The 12,525-nt window shown below is 45.0% G+C and overlaps 1 protein-coding gene across 3 annotated transcripts in view; it reads left to right on the plus strand.

Moving 5' to 3' along the window:
- The window catches only part of NTM (neurotrimin), a 1,165,251-nt gene that overhangs the window by 631,388 nt on the left and 521,338 nt on the right, over window positions 1-12,525 (plus strand). The window lies entirely within an intron of this gene.

The following is a 12,525-nucleotide window of genomic DNA, read 5'->3' on the forward strand; positions in this document are numbered from 1 at the left end:
AGCGGAAGGTCTGGTGTCGCGGGGTGGTGGGAAGGAAACTCAGACGTTTGCGGACACGAGCTGTCTCCTCCTCGTTAACCCTCTTGTCGAGACTCGGTAAGCTGGACCACATTGTTTGAGGACCGTGATCTGGACTGTGGCTAAACTTGGTGGCCTTGGCAATGGCCCACCTGCCCTGTGAGCAGACTTGGAAGTTACCTAGTCCCGAAGGACAAGTCTGGCCTTGGGGCTAAAGCCCCAAACTGCTTCTCTCTAGGCTTGCAGAGTTGAGCCTGGGTTGCACCAGATGATATGCTGCCCTGGATGTGACTGCTGGTCTTTTTTGGGGCTACTGTAGTACTAGGAAATGGTGGTCTGGGACATAGTGGTCTGAATGTAGTTCTGAGATGGAACCTGTGATGGGCGTGATTTGTTCTTGGAAAAGATCTCCCACCCCCAACCGTATTCTCTGGCTAACGGAGTCTTTTGGTGCTCTCTGCTGAGCAGAAATGTCAGTTTGGTGTGGAGTTAGGTCCTGATTGGCTTCTGGGGTTAAGGCTTTATGTGCTGGGAGAGAAGAGTAAGAAGGAGGAGGAGGAGGAGGAAGAGGAGGAGGAGGAGGAGGAGGGGAGGAAGGAGGAGAAGGAAAGGAAGGGGAAAAAGGAGGAAGAGGGCTACTATGTTTTGTGTGAGGCAGGAAGAGTCTCCCTGATTATTCTGGCTGCGGAAATGCTCGCTCACTCAATCCCCAGTGTCTAAAAACCGTGCCACTTGCCCAAGGATAACACAGAATTGGTGCTCGCAATGGGAAATCTCAGTCTCCCGAATGTTATGAGCGTCAGCATGTGGTAGAAGTTAAGACCATTCAGAGGAGGAACAATTTCCTGCATCTCCTATCAAATGCAGGCTCTTAAAGTTGTACAGACTGGGAGAGCTACCCCCAAGGTAGGATTCCTATGCTCCCACTTGGCAGTAACCTTTAATTTTTTTAATTTAATTTATTTATTTATTTATTTTGGTTTTTGGGTCACACCCGGCAGCACTCAGGGGTTACTCCTGACTCTACACTCAGAAATCGCTCCTGGCAGGTTCAGGGGACCATATGGGATACCGGGGTTTGAACCGTCATCCTTCTGCATGCAAGGCAAACACCTTACCTCCATGCTATCTCTCCGGCCCCTGGCAGTAACCTTTAATCTTTTGCCCACTGCCTTGCCCTATGCTGACTGCTCTCAAATCAGATTGTTCATAGTGCCTTTCAGATACAACCCAATAGGAGATATTTCTAAGGAGGAGTTGAGGCTGGTGGTCTCACTCGTGAATATGGGAAAGCTAAGAACCTTTGCAAAGCTTCAAAGCAAGCCATGCCTCTTCCTCTTTGTCTCTGGTTAATCCTCGTATGCCCCCACCCCCAACACCTAATCACTCAAAGAGAACCACCCACTAGGCTTCCATCCTTGGAATAACTGAGTACTTGCTTTAAAAAACAGACAGTGGTGTGTTACAAGTATTCCCTGGCCTTTCAATTACTTTAAAGGAAACCACAAATAATCCAGTAAATAGACAAAAAAATTGGGGTGCTCCCCCTTTGCCCTGACCCATGGAAACCTCCAGAGACCTGTTTCTCAGGAATACTTCCTAGCTCTGAGGGAGGAATTGGAAAATACCAGCTGTGAAGGGATCAGAGGGTGAAGACAGAACCAGGGTGTCAAAAGGAAAATGGACCCCTGCTAGAACTCCATTGGCACAAGGAGGTACTTGTCAGGGTCTGGACTGCAAAAGGCAGCCATTCATCCTGTACACCCAAATCTCCTGAAGTGGTCAAGTGTGGCCAATGCTGAGCAGGGCTTAGACTCAGGCAGAAACGGCTTATCAAGAAAACTACTTGAACCTAGAAGCTGCTCCTCCTTCCTTTGTCTTTACCTTCCACACCCTGTCCTTTCTCTTTCAGATCCTCTTGGGTAAGAGCAGTTTCCTTTAGGTTTTTAGTTACAGGGGCTTGCCTGGTTGTAGCTAGCGAAGGTGAGGTGTGACTAAATCCGAGATCCAGCACAGAGAAGGTATAAAATGGACCTTCTGGAATGTCTGGGGCCAGATAGGAGGAAGGTGCCCTGGTGATTGGCCATCCAGTGTAAGGCTTGGATGCTGGGAACTGATTCCAATCAGCATGCTGGCCTGGACCTCATTTAGAACTGGATGGGTAGAAGGCAGGTGACATAGTTGGTATCCAGGCTTCTGAGGATGCTTCTCATGCTTCTCAGACTCAAATGCACTAGAACAAGAAAGAGCTGCCACATTTGAGACGATCTTTTTTACACAGGGGAGCCCTTAGCTCTCACAGTTAGACTTCACCATTCCCATTGTGTGTGCAGAGCAGCAAGCAGAAGTTCAGACTTACGTTCTGTTTGCATAAAAATTGCTAAATGTGCACATCACCTGATTCCGGGGCACAGTCGAATTCGAGGCTCCACGCTCTTTTTTTTTATTCATTTATTGTGATGGTTTCTTGTCCTCTCTTCTTTCTGCGCTTGCTCCCACCACCCCACCTTTTACATTCTAATTTCTCCTTTGACCAGTACACATAGACCACCCCTCTAAAATGCCTCAAGCCCACATTCCCCCCTGAGAGCTTCAGTGTGACTGCCTTGCCAGGGGTGACCAGCAGAGGACTTTTGGGCTCTCATTTCTTTTTGCTTTGTGTTTCCATCAGTTTCGGCTTTTGGAGGTGATCTTTCTGTCCCCAAAGAAGGAATGCTTTAATAGTGGATTCTAATGCAAAGAAACCTTGAAAATAATATGCATTTCACCCAGTGAGGGCTAAAGATTCTTGCAGAGGTTTTGGGAAACTTGTCTCAGGTAGTTCTGAGATTCTAGATAGGATTGCTAGGACCTGCCATTTCCCTTTCTTCACTGACAGTCTGTATCTTTTTACTTAATAAACGCTAAGGTTACACATGTATGTATTGATAATGACACATGAATAAGAATACGGGTCTCTTAAGGATCCCTCTAGAAGTATTCTCAACACTATAGTGCTATCATCCAACACTGATATTTTTTTGTTTTGTTTTGTTCCATTTTGGGGTCATATCTGGGAGTGTTCAGGCCTTACTCCTAGCTCTGAAACTAGGAATGATTCATTCCTGCTTCAGAGGAACATATGGCATTTTGGGATTGGACCTGGGTTGAATGCCTGCGAAGCAAACCCCTACTCTATGTACTCTCACTCTTTCTCCAGCCTCAATGGAACAGTGACTTTTGTGGGGGCACACATTGCAGTGCTCAGGAGTTTTCTGGCTCTGTACTCAGGAATCACTTCTATCAAGAATAACTCCTGGGGCCGGAGAGATAGCATGGAGGTAAGGTGTTTGCCTTGCATGCAGAACGTCAGTGGACCCATATGGTCCCCTGAGCCTGCCAGGAGTGATTTCTGAGCATAGAGCCAGGAGTAACCCCTGAGCGCTGCCGGATGTGACCCAAAAACAAACAAACAAACAAAAAAAGAATAACTCCTGGTGGGCTCAGGAGACCTTATAGGATGCTGGGGATTCAACCCAGGTTGGCTTTGCGCAAGGCAAACTCCCTATCACTGTACTATCACTCTGGCTCTAGCATTGATTTTTTGCATGAATTCAAAGTCACCTCGTTGAATTCACAGACTCATGCGTATTTCTCATGAGGAATAAAGAACTTAAGATATGGAGTGTCCAGATCATTTGCAGTCAAAAGTTTTGAAATATATAGGAATGCCAGGAAAATAGAATATTCTGTCAATTATGGTCAAGTTTGTGGTTAAAGACTTTATATACAGATATATGTAAACTTTGTTTCTCGTGCATAGACTGTGTGTAGAAACACAGAATATTCCAAGGGGACAACAGGTGACAATCATAACAAAGGGGCGGGGCATGGGATGAGACTAAGGGATCAATTGGTAGAACAGGGGTTGCACAGCTGGAAAATAATAGAGAAGAACTGATTAAGCCTCATAAGCTCTCTCTAAAGTGAACTCAATGAGCCCCCCACTTTTATATGAAGAACCCAGGGTACAGGCAGTGCCATTTCTTAGGCATACACATTTAGTCATGGCAGACTTGGTGTGCAGAGGCAGCATTAGATGATTGGGTGCTACTCTTGCTTTTCTAATCCTGCCTTGGTATTTCTTAGGTATTCAGCCTGCTTTTTAAGCAGGATAAAGACCTATTCTCTCTCTCTCTCTCTTTATCTCTCTCTCGCTCTCTTTCTCTCATGTGTTCTTAGGCAATTAGGGTCTAGGTATCACCAGATCTTAGAAAACAAGAGTCCGCTTCCCTTGTGTGCTCCATGAGGCTCCCAAACATCTATTATACTGATAAGAATGAATAAGACTCTCCTCTCCTTAGTTTCACTTTGTCACCTTCTGCATACTTCTGTCACTTTAATCTGGAATACAGCTCGTTCAGACCATATGTACATTGTTCTCAGGGAGCCTGAGCTGGGGTTGGGGATACATAGGCTTAAGGCTGATCTTTGGGCAGAGTGAAAAAAAGCTGGGCTGTGAGCAGAGTCCTTGAAAGTTCAGGCTAAGCATATGACTATGATCTCATGTGGGATGGGATCTTCCTGTGCTCCTAGCTGTGTATCTCTGAACATGGCAAAATGTGTGCAGGGTCTTTATTTAGATCCTTTCCCTGAGTACCTTGTCATGGGCACTTTTTTGTGCCTTCACAGAATGACCTAAGAGCAGTCATCTGTCATCACTCACCTAGCAGCAGTGAGAGATGTATTCTCTCAGTCTCCCAGTGAGCACCGGAAGTTGAGCCTCTCCCTCTGTCACATGCTTCTATGCTCGGTATTGCCAGATGTGATCTGGGAGAGGTGAGTAAAGGAGAGTTACAGGCTTGGGTAGTGCCCAGAAGGAAGCAGTTTCAATGAAGAGCACCATCAGAGAGTGTGCTTATGAACTTGGGAAGATCAGGGCAGGCTCCTAAACTGAGAAAAGGTGGAAACTTTAAAAAAACAAATTTATTTGAGGGTCCAGAGCAGTGGTAAAAGTGGTAGGGTGCTTGCCTTGCATGCTGCTAATCTAGGACGGACACGGGTTCTATCCCCCATGTCCCATATGGTCCCCAAATGAGGAGCAATTTCTGAGCGTAGAGCCAGGAATAACCCCTGAGTGTTACTGGGTGTGGCCCCAAAACAAACAAACAGAAAAACAAAAAACAAACCAAAAAAAATAATAATTTTGAATTTGGGGCCACATCCAGAGTTGCTTAGTGGTTACTCCTGGCTCTACACTCAGGATTCACTTCTGGCAGGCCCAGGTGACTATATGGAATGCTGGGGATTGAACCTAGGTTGGTTAGGTGCCAGGCAAGCATTCTTCCCACAGTGCTATTTTTTGTCTTCAAAAGGAGGAGTCTTATTTTACAGCGCGTGAAGTCCACAACATTTCATTGCCTAAGTAGCTGAGTTCTTTATTCCTCTCCACAGATGAAGCATCTCTCTCTCGAGCACACAGTTCAGCCTTCTTTTCATTTACCTTCCAACCCTAGTCCAGGACTCAGCCCACAATTTGCTAATTTTGTGTCAGCATCTGTCCCCCTCCCCTGCTCCACACCCTCTGTGACCGGCATCCAGTCATCTCATTTATTCTCAGTAGGAGCTGTTCGCCATGTGCCTCTGGCTGCCAGGAAGACCCCTCCTCCTGCTCTTTTTCTGAAGGGATCTTTACCATTTTGGCTTTAATTCAGCTGGGACTTCCTCTCTTGACCTTTCCCAGTACCCAGATTGAGATACTACCACCCAGGACTGCCTGCCCCAGACATATCACCCCAGACCTCTTCCTTCCAACAAACCTCCTCTGAGGCTTCCCCCTTCCTGCACTTCACCATCCATAGGTCTTGATTCATCCTTCCACAGATGGCCTCTAGCTCCTAGAGAATAGACTCTGGTCACTCAGCAGCTGTAGCCCCTGTTGGCATCTCCTCCAGCAGTTCCCTAAGTGGTGAGTGCAGGACCCTGAGCTCAGGCTCCTATACTCATCCTGGGCACATCACTGGCTCTGGAATCTTTGACCTGATCTTGCTGCAGCACAGGGCTGTTCTTGTGTAGTTGACAAAATCCAGTAGTTGAATTGGAGCCTTTGGCACAGTAGGTTCATATGTCATCCTTCTCTTCCTGCTGCCCATGTTCTTTTGCTTCTAGCTCCCAGATCCTTTCCCTATCCAGCTCTTTGCAGAGGCACTTTTTGATGATGGTGTTCTCCAGCTGAGTGGAGCTCAGGGACACTGGCCTTTGTGACAGAAAAGCCTGAGCTGTGTCTGTTTCTCACTCTACCCATGGAGTATTGCCAGGGCTGATGGAACCATCGGCCTGTTGTTGATGAGTTAACATATCGAAGAGTGAAGGAGTGCAGTACTGTTCTGCTTCCATGCTGCTCCCAAGATCTACCCTTGGACAGACACCTGGGCCCAGCCAGTGGACTGTGGCTCAGAGAGCCTGGACTCATGGGGCTGTTTTAGAAGACTCCGGGAAGCCCACTCAGTGCAGGCAGGGAGCAAACACTACAAAGGGACAATGGAAAGCCCCCAGTACTGGGCCTGTTAAGGGACTATGCCTGTTGGCAATGGAACCCAGAAAAGGGCACAGAGGACAGAGTCGTGTCCAACACACTTCACAAGCTAAAATAGGTCCTTTGCAGAAATGCTTCTCTTTTCTGTTGAATTGAAAGGACTATGAGACCAAAGTTCAACCACCCAGTTTGGTAGATAATGAGGATTGTGTTAATCGGTCTCACACAGGATGCTTTCCTGAAGAGGGAGATGGAACTGACATCTGGCCCATATTGGTCCCCCAGATGTGATCTCTCACAGAGAGCTCCCAGTATTTGAAGGAAGGTCACCTTCTCCTACTAAGTACAGGGGTGTCCTGCTGGCTTCGAGCACTTTCAGATGCAATTAATGAACCGACTGCTAGTTGGGACAGTGCTAGTGCTCAAAGCCCTCCAGTTCTGCCTGTGACTATGTGGACCCCCATTTTTTGCTAAGGGCCAGGGCCTGAGCCATCTATTTTAATACTGAGAGCAGCTCCATCAGCTGGATTCAGTTCTGATTCCAATTAAAACACAAAACCATGCAAAGCACACCTAAGCGTGATACTCCATCAATGCCCCCAGAAAGAACAGTGACATGGGGAGCTGAGCCACGTCCCTGACACAGGATTGCACTGAATTCTGGGCTCAATTCTGGGCTCACTGAGTTCTGTACATAAAGGGGTTTTGTATATAGGTTTTTCTCCTTCCAGCTCTTCTATGCTTCATGACAAGTTCTATTGCTAGGAGCCAGGTGACTTCGGTTGGTCTTGTGTGCCCTGCAGTGCAAGAAAGAAAAGGCAATTCTTGAAGCATTTTAAGAAAGTGGCCTGTGAGAGATGGGGCTGGAGCGGTGGCGCAAGCGGTAAGGCCTTGCCCTCGCTAGCCTAGGACAGACCATGGTTTGATCTCCCAGCATCCCATATGGTCTTCCAAGCCAGGAACGATTTCTGAGCGCATAGCCAGGAATAACCCCTGAGTATCACTGGGTGTGGCTCAAAAACAAAACAAAACAAAAAAGAAATTGGCATGGAAGAGTATCAGGTTTTGTACTGTCAATGACAGGGGAGACTCAGAAAATGACCCTGCTGGCCTCTAGTGGTCATTTCTCATCAAAGAATCCTAGAATCATTAGAATTGGTGCTGAGTGATACTATTCCTTGTTTCTCTAGATTTGACAGATCTGAGTCATCTTGAGCTCCACTATAGAGAGAGGGGGAAGGGTTAGAGAGAGAAGGAGGCAGAGAGAGAGGGAGAGAAAGAGAACAATTTTATAGCCATCACTCTGTGAGTCTCTGGAATAAATCTTGCAGAAATCTAGAAATGAAATCTAGAATTGAGGCCTAGAAATGAGATCTTGAAATGGAAACATCAGGGCTTCACAGCTGGTGTTGTCTGGATGGCAGAGGGTGATGGGAGAGGCTAACCTTGACCTCTAAATCATCTTCTTTTTTGTAAGTCCATTGATCTTTCCCATAGAGGATCTAGGAAACAAATACTTTGTTCATGCTAATAACTTATTTATTATCTTAGGTTCCTAGTCTCACTGCTGGGTAAAATCCAGTCTTTTACTTTATATTATTCCAGATCATTCTATTTCCTGGGAATGGTCCCCACTCTCTATAATAGATTACTAATGATATAGACATAATAAAATTGACATGCTATCAGGGGTCCTCAAACTTTTTAAACAGGGGGCCAGTTCACTGTCCCTCAGACCATTGGAGGGTCTGACTATAGTAAAAAAAAACTTATGAACGAATTCTTATGCACACTGCATATATCTTATTTTGCAATGAAGAAACAAAACAGATACAAATACAATATGTGGCCCTCGGACCATAGTTTGAGGACCACTGCTATAGACTATCAGAGAACACCTCTATTGCTACGAAATTGAGATCAGCTGGATTTCAGATATAATTTCAAATTGCTCTTGTGAGCAGAGGGGGAAGAAAAAGCATGAGGGATAATTTAATGGGAAGAAAATGATGAGGGCAAAGCTCTACAAGAAGCTTATATATGATTCCGATCCCCTTGGGTCAGTATGTTAGAGGGAAAGACAGCGGGGAGCAGGATTCCGCCAACCTTGAGTCAAGCCCTTTCTCCATTTGGTCTCAGGCAAAGATGTTCCTCTTTCTGCACAAAGTGTACCATCATTATTTACTTCAAAGGTTGTTTAGGGTTAACTAACATAAGGCACATACACAGTGTGCATAATTATAATTTCATAGAAATACAGGTGTATCCATACATAGTCACATCTATATGTATAGATGTATGTGTTTTTATACACTTGGCAATTTTGATTACAAATTCTTGAATTCAGCGAAATTTTGAGAGCTATGTTATATCTGGCTTTGAAAAGATCAATGAAGAGAGGAATGTCTTCCAGTTTTACCTATAATGGTGCTTTATGGCCACTCACCTACATAGGAACATTTCTTGAGCCCTTTATTAATGAGAGGAAGGGAGAAGAAATATGTGGCTATATTTTGTACCAGATTGTTCTAAAGCAGCTTGTGAAAGTTCGAGGCTCCGAAGATGGATTTCCTACCAGAAAAAGCCTTGTGGAGGCTCTGCATTGTCAGATGGTTGAAGCAAGGAGTGGGGTTAAAAGTTCATGACTAGATTGAAGATGTGTGCCCCTTTTTCCTCAGAAGATGAATTTTTTCATGATACTACCACTAAGTCAGCTGGCAAAACGGGCAAAGATGCCATCCACTGGAGGAAAGGGAGGGGTAAATCCTTCCAGCTCTAAACAACTCTGAAATTTCTCCTAATTCACATCTCCTGTTCATGGGTAGCTTGGCTCAGCACTTGCAGAGCCAATTGAAAAGGAAGATGCTCTGCAGTCAGTGAATTTTCTCCTGTGTGGACCTGGGGCTGGATCCATGTAGTAGGCATTAGAAAAGGGTCTGAAGATTCATATAGGAAATCACAGAGACAGACTGTTCACTTCACCCCTGTGGTTGGGGACTGGAATGAATCTAAATTATGTAGAGTGCTCTCAATCTTCTGTGATCTGTTTTCCCCCATCTTACTAATTCATATGGTTGAGTTATTTGGGCTTATTTAGGCATATTTGGCCAACGTGCTAGCTTGTCAGCATGAGATGTTTTGGCTAAGAAAGCTTTGGGGGGCTTAGCATTGTCTTATGAGAAGAACATATGAATTAATCTTGCAATCTTGCTGATAGATTTTGTAAAAGAAAATAAAAAGCATAATAGAGTTCTTTAATGAAAGTAGCATCAACTCTAGTCAGCTTGAAAATGCCAAAACTGAAATCAACTTTCAGTTAAAGTTCTGTTGGCTCCATGGAAGGCAAGGAAGAGATGTTTGTCTGCAAATGATTTCCTGCTCTTCCCTGGCTTTCAAACAGGTGGTAATGTAGTGGATGAGTGGAAAAGTGCTCTTGCACACAGAATAATCATCTTCAAGCAAATTTACTCATTAGGAATGTTCAGTAAAAAACAATTCTAACCAGCCAGAATCTGGGAGAAAGAAAGGAAGGACAGGAATCTTATCTACCTGCATTGCTTTCAATTTGATGCAGTCTTGTATACAAACTGGAAGGAGAAAAAGCATCATGTGCTGGATTGTGTTGAAGCCTTGATATTTTATTTGGAATTATCTTTATTTGCAAGTAGGGTCATTGCTGATGTAATTACTTCAGATGAGGGTACATGGGGCCAGGTGACCAATATTCAGAATAATTGATGTACTTATGGGGAGATGGTCCAGAGGAGACACACTAGATGTGCAGTGAGAAGGTCCTGTGATGAATTATGGTCAAGGCTGGGGTCACACAGCTGCAGGATAATGGATGCCAAAGTCATCTAGTTTCCCCAAAGCAGGGAGAGCTAAGCAAGGTCTTAGTTTCCTTATTTAAGGAAGGTCAGAGCTCTGCCAGCAGCCTGTCTTGGCTCTCTGGCTTCCTGAGCTCTGAGACCACACATTTCATTTTCACATCCCCTTCTTGCTTGTGGCAGTCACAGGAAATGGATATACAAAGTATTATAAAGGATGAGTTGTCTCAATAATGAGAACCCATGGAGGACCACAGGAAGGCCTGGATCGAGCTGTGTTCTTCATCCATGTCAGGATGACAGCCACCTGAGAAGTTCTGGCATGACCTTGGACTGTTGTGTCTGTCTCCAAGCCAGGAGCTATCATTACCAGGATGGAAGAAGCCTGCTATGGTCAGAGAAGAATTATAGAATTATAACTAGTGGATGGTAGCCATGGTACAGTGGGTTTGGGTGTTTGCCTTGCAAGTGGCTGATATGGGTTTGATCCCTAAAACCATGTATGATACTTGAGCCGCAACATGAGTGATTCCTGAGTGCAGGGCCAGGAGGGCCCTGCAGGGCCAAATCACTGTGAGTTTGGCCCAGAAATCAAAAAAAAACAACATTGAACTGATTTCTCTGTTCTTCCTAAGAGTCCCTAAGACCTCCCTATCTCTTCTTTTCTTTTTTTCTCAGCCATCTCAGAAATGATCAGCATGTCCAGGCTCTGCATTACTCTGGGCACATTTTTTTGTGTTTGTTTTGTTCACATCTGGTGATGCTCAGGATTTATTCCTGGCTTTATATTTAGGGATTACTCCTGGAGGTACTTGAGGGACCATATAGGATAGGCCTTGGGCCTATAGGTACAGTAGATTCCCCCAGGTATTTTGGACTGGAGAGTGGACAACTACCTCTCTCATACCTTCCCAGATGCCACCACCTAGAGCTTCTCAGTCTTCCCAAGGCTGAGAAAATGTTTCTGCCCTTCCTCCAGCTACTCAGATCAAAGCCCTCACCTTGGCATATTTGCTCTGTCTGATACTGTGTTGAATTCATTGTCCTCTTTTTCTTTGAAAGATTTATCCCAAATACAACCACATTTCTCTGTCATCAATTGTCACCTGGGTTTATCCACATCTGTGTCTCCTGCACTTTTTTAGCAGCATTTGACCCGCATCTGTTGCTTCCACCTCTGGTCTAGAACTCATGGTCCATCCCTCCTCCCCCATAGACCAAGCTGTCCCTTAAGAACATCTTAATTTATTTAAGAACAAATTAAGTCACCTTGTTTGCAAGAAACTACAGTGGCTTGCCATGACAATCAGTGCAAGTCCCTGCTTCAGGATTCAATGGGTTTTGTGTTTTCTTTTTTTTACTGAGTGGTAGATACCTGGTCCCACTGATACCCTTATCTTGTGGACACAGTTCTCTCTCCCTTACCAGTGCTCTCTTCTGCTCATTCAGAGAATCAGTTCCTCTATAGCAATGTGTGTCTGATCACATTACCCAACTTTAAAGGTCTTTTTTAGATTTTGGAGAGAATTAAGGATTGTGGCCCTTAGATTCTAACACTACGCTAGTTTCAAGAGTGTAACATCTTAGATTTTGGAGAGAATTAAGGATTGTGGCCCTTAGATTCTAACACTACGCTAGTTTCAAGAGTGTAACATCTTAGATTTTGGAGAGAATTAAGGATTGTGGACCTTAGATTCTAACACTATGTTAGTTTCAAGAGTGTAACATCATGCCTGCAAGGTGTGCCCCAGGGTCTCATTACCATCCATTGCTGTCCATACAAGCCCCTCCCTGTCCCTTGTACCTCCTTTGGTCACTGTACTTCTGTTTTCAGAATCTAAAGGTTTCTTTGTATGTGGTGTTCAGGGGTTGGGACCAAGTGTGGTACCAGTGGGAGTCAAACTGGGGTTTACCTTATGCAAGGCAAGTGATATAACTCCTATACTATCTCAACAGGCCTCTGAATCTCAGGGTTTATGTATGTGTTCTTTGTTTTGCTGGGGCACTCTCAGTGATCAGGAGGTCCAGGTTTTCTGCCCGTGGTTCTCAGCTAAATGGGTCAGTGGTTTGAGTTCATGGCTGAAAGACTATGGTGCTGCTGGGGACACAGGCAAGGTATTGCCCAGGTGACCTGTGTGGTGCTTGAAGACTTTCAGGACTGCACCC

Source organism: Suncus etruscus, chromosome 8 (assembly GCF_024139225.1).
Source record: "Suncus etruscus isolate mSunEtr1 chromosome 8, mSunEtr1.pri.cur, whole genome shotgun sequence".
Lineage (NCBI taxonomy): Eukaryota > Metazoa > Chordata > Mammalia > Eulipotyphla > Soricidae > Suncus > Suncus etruscus.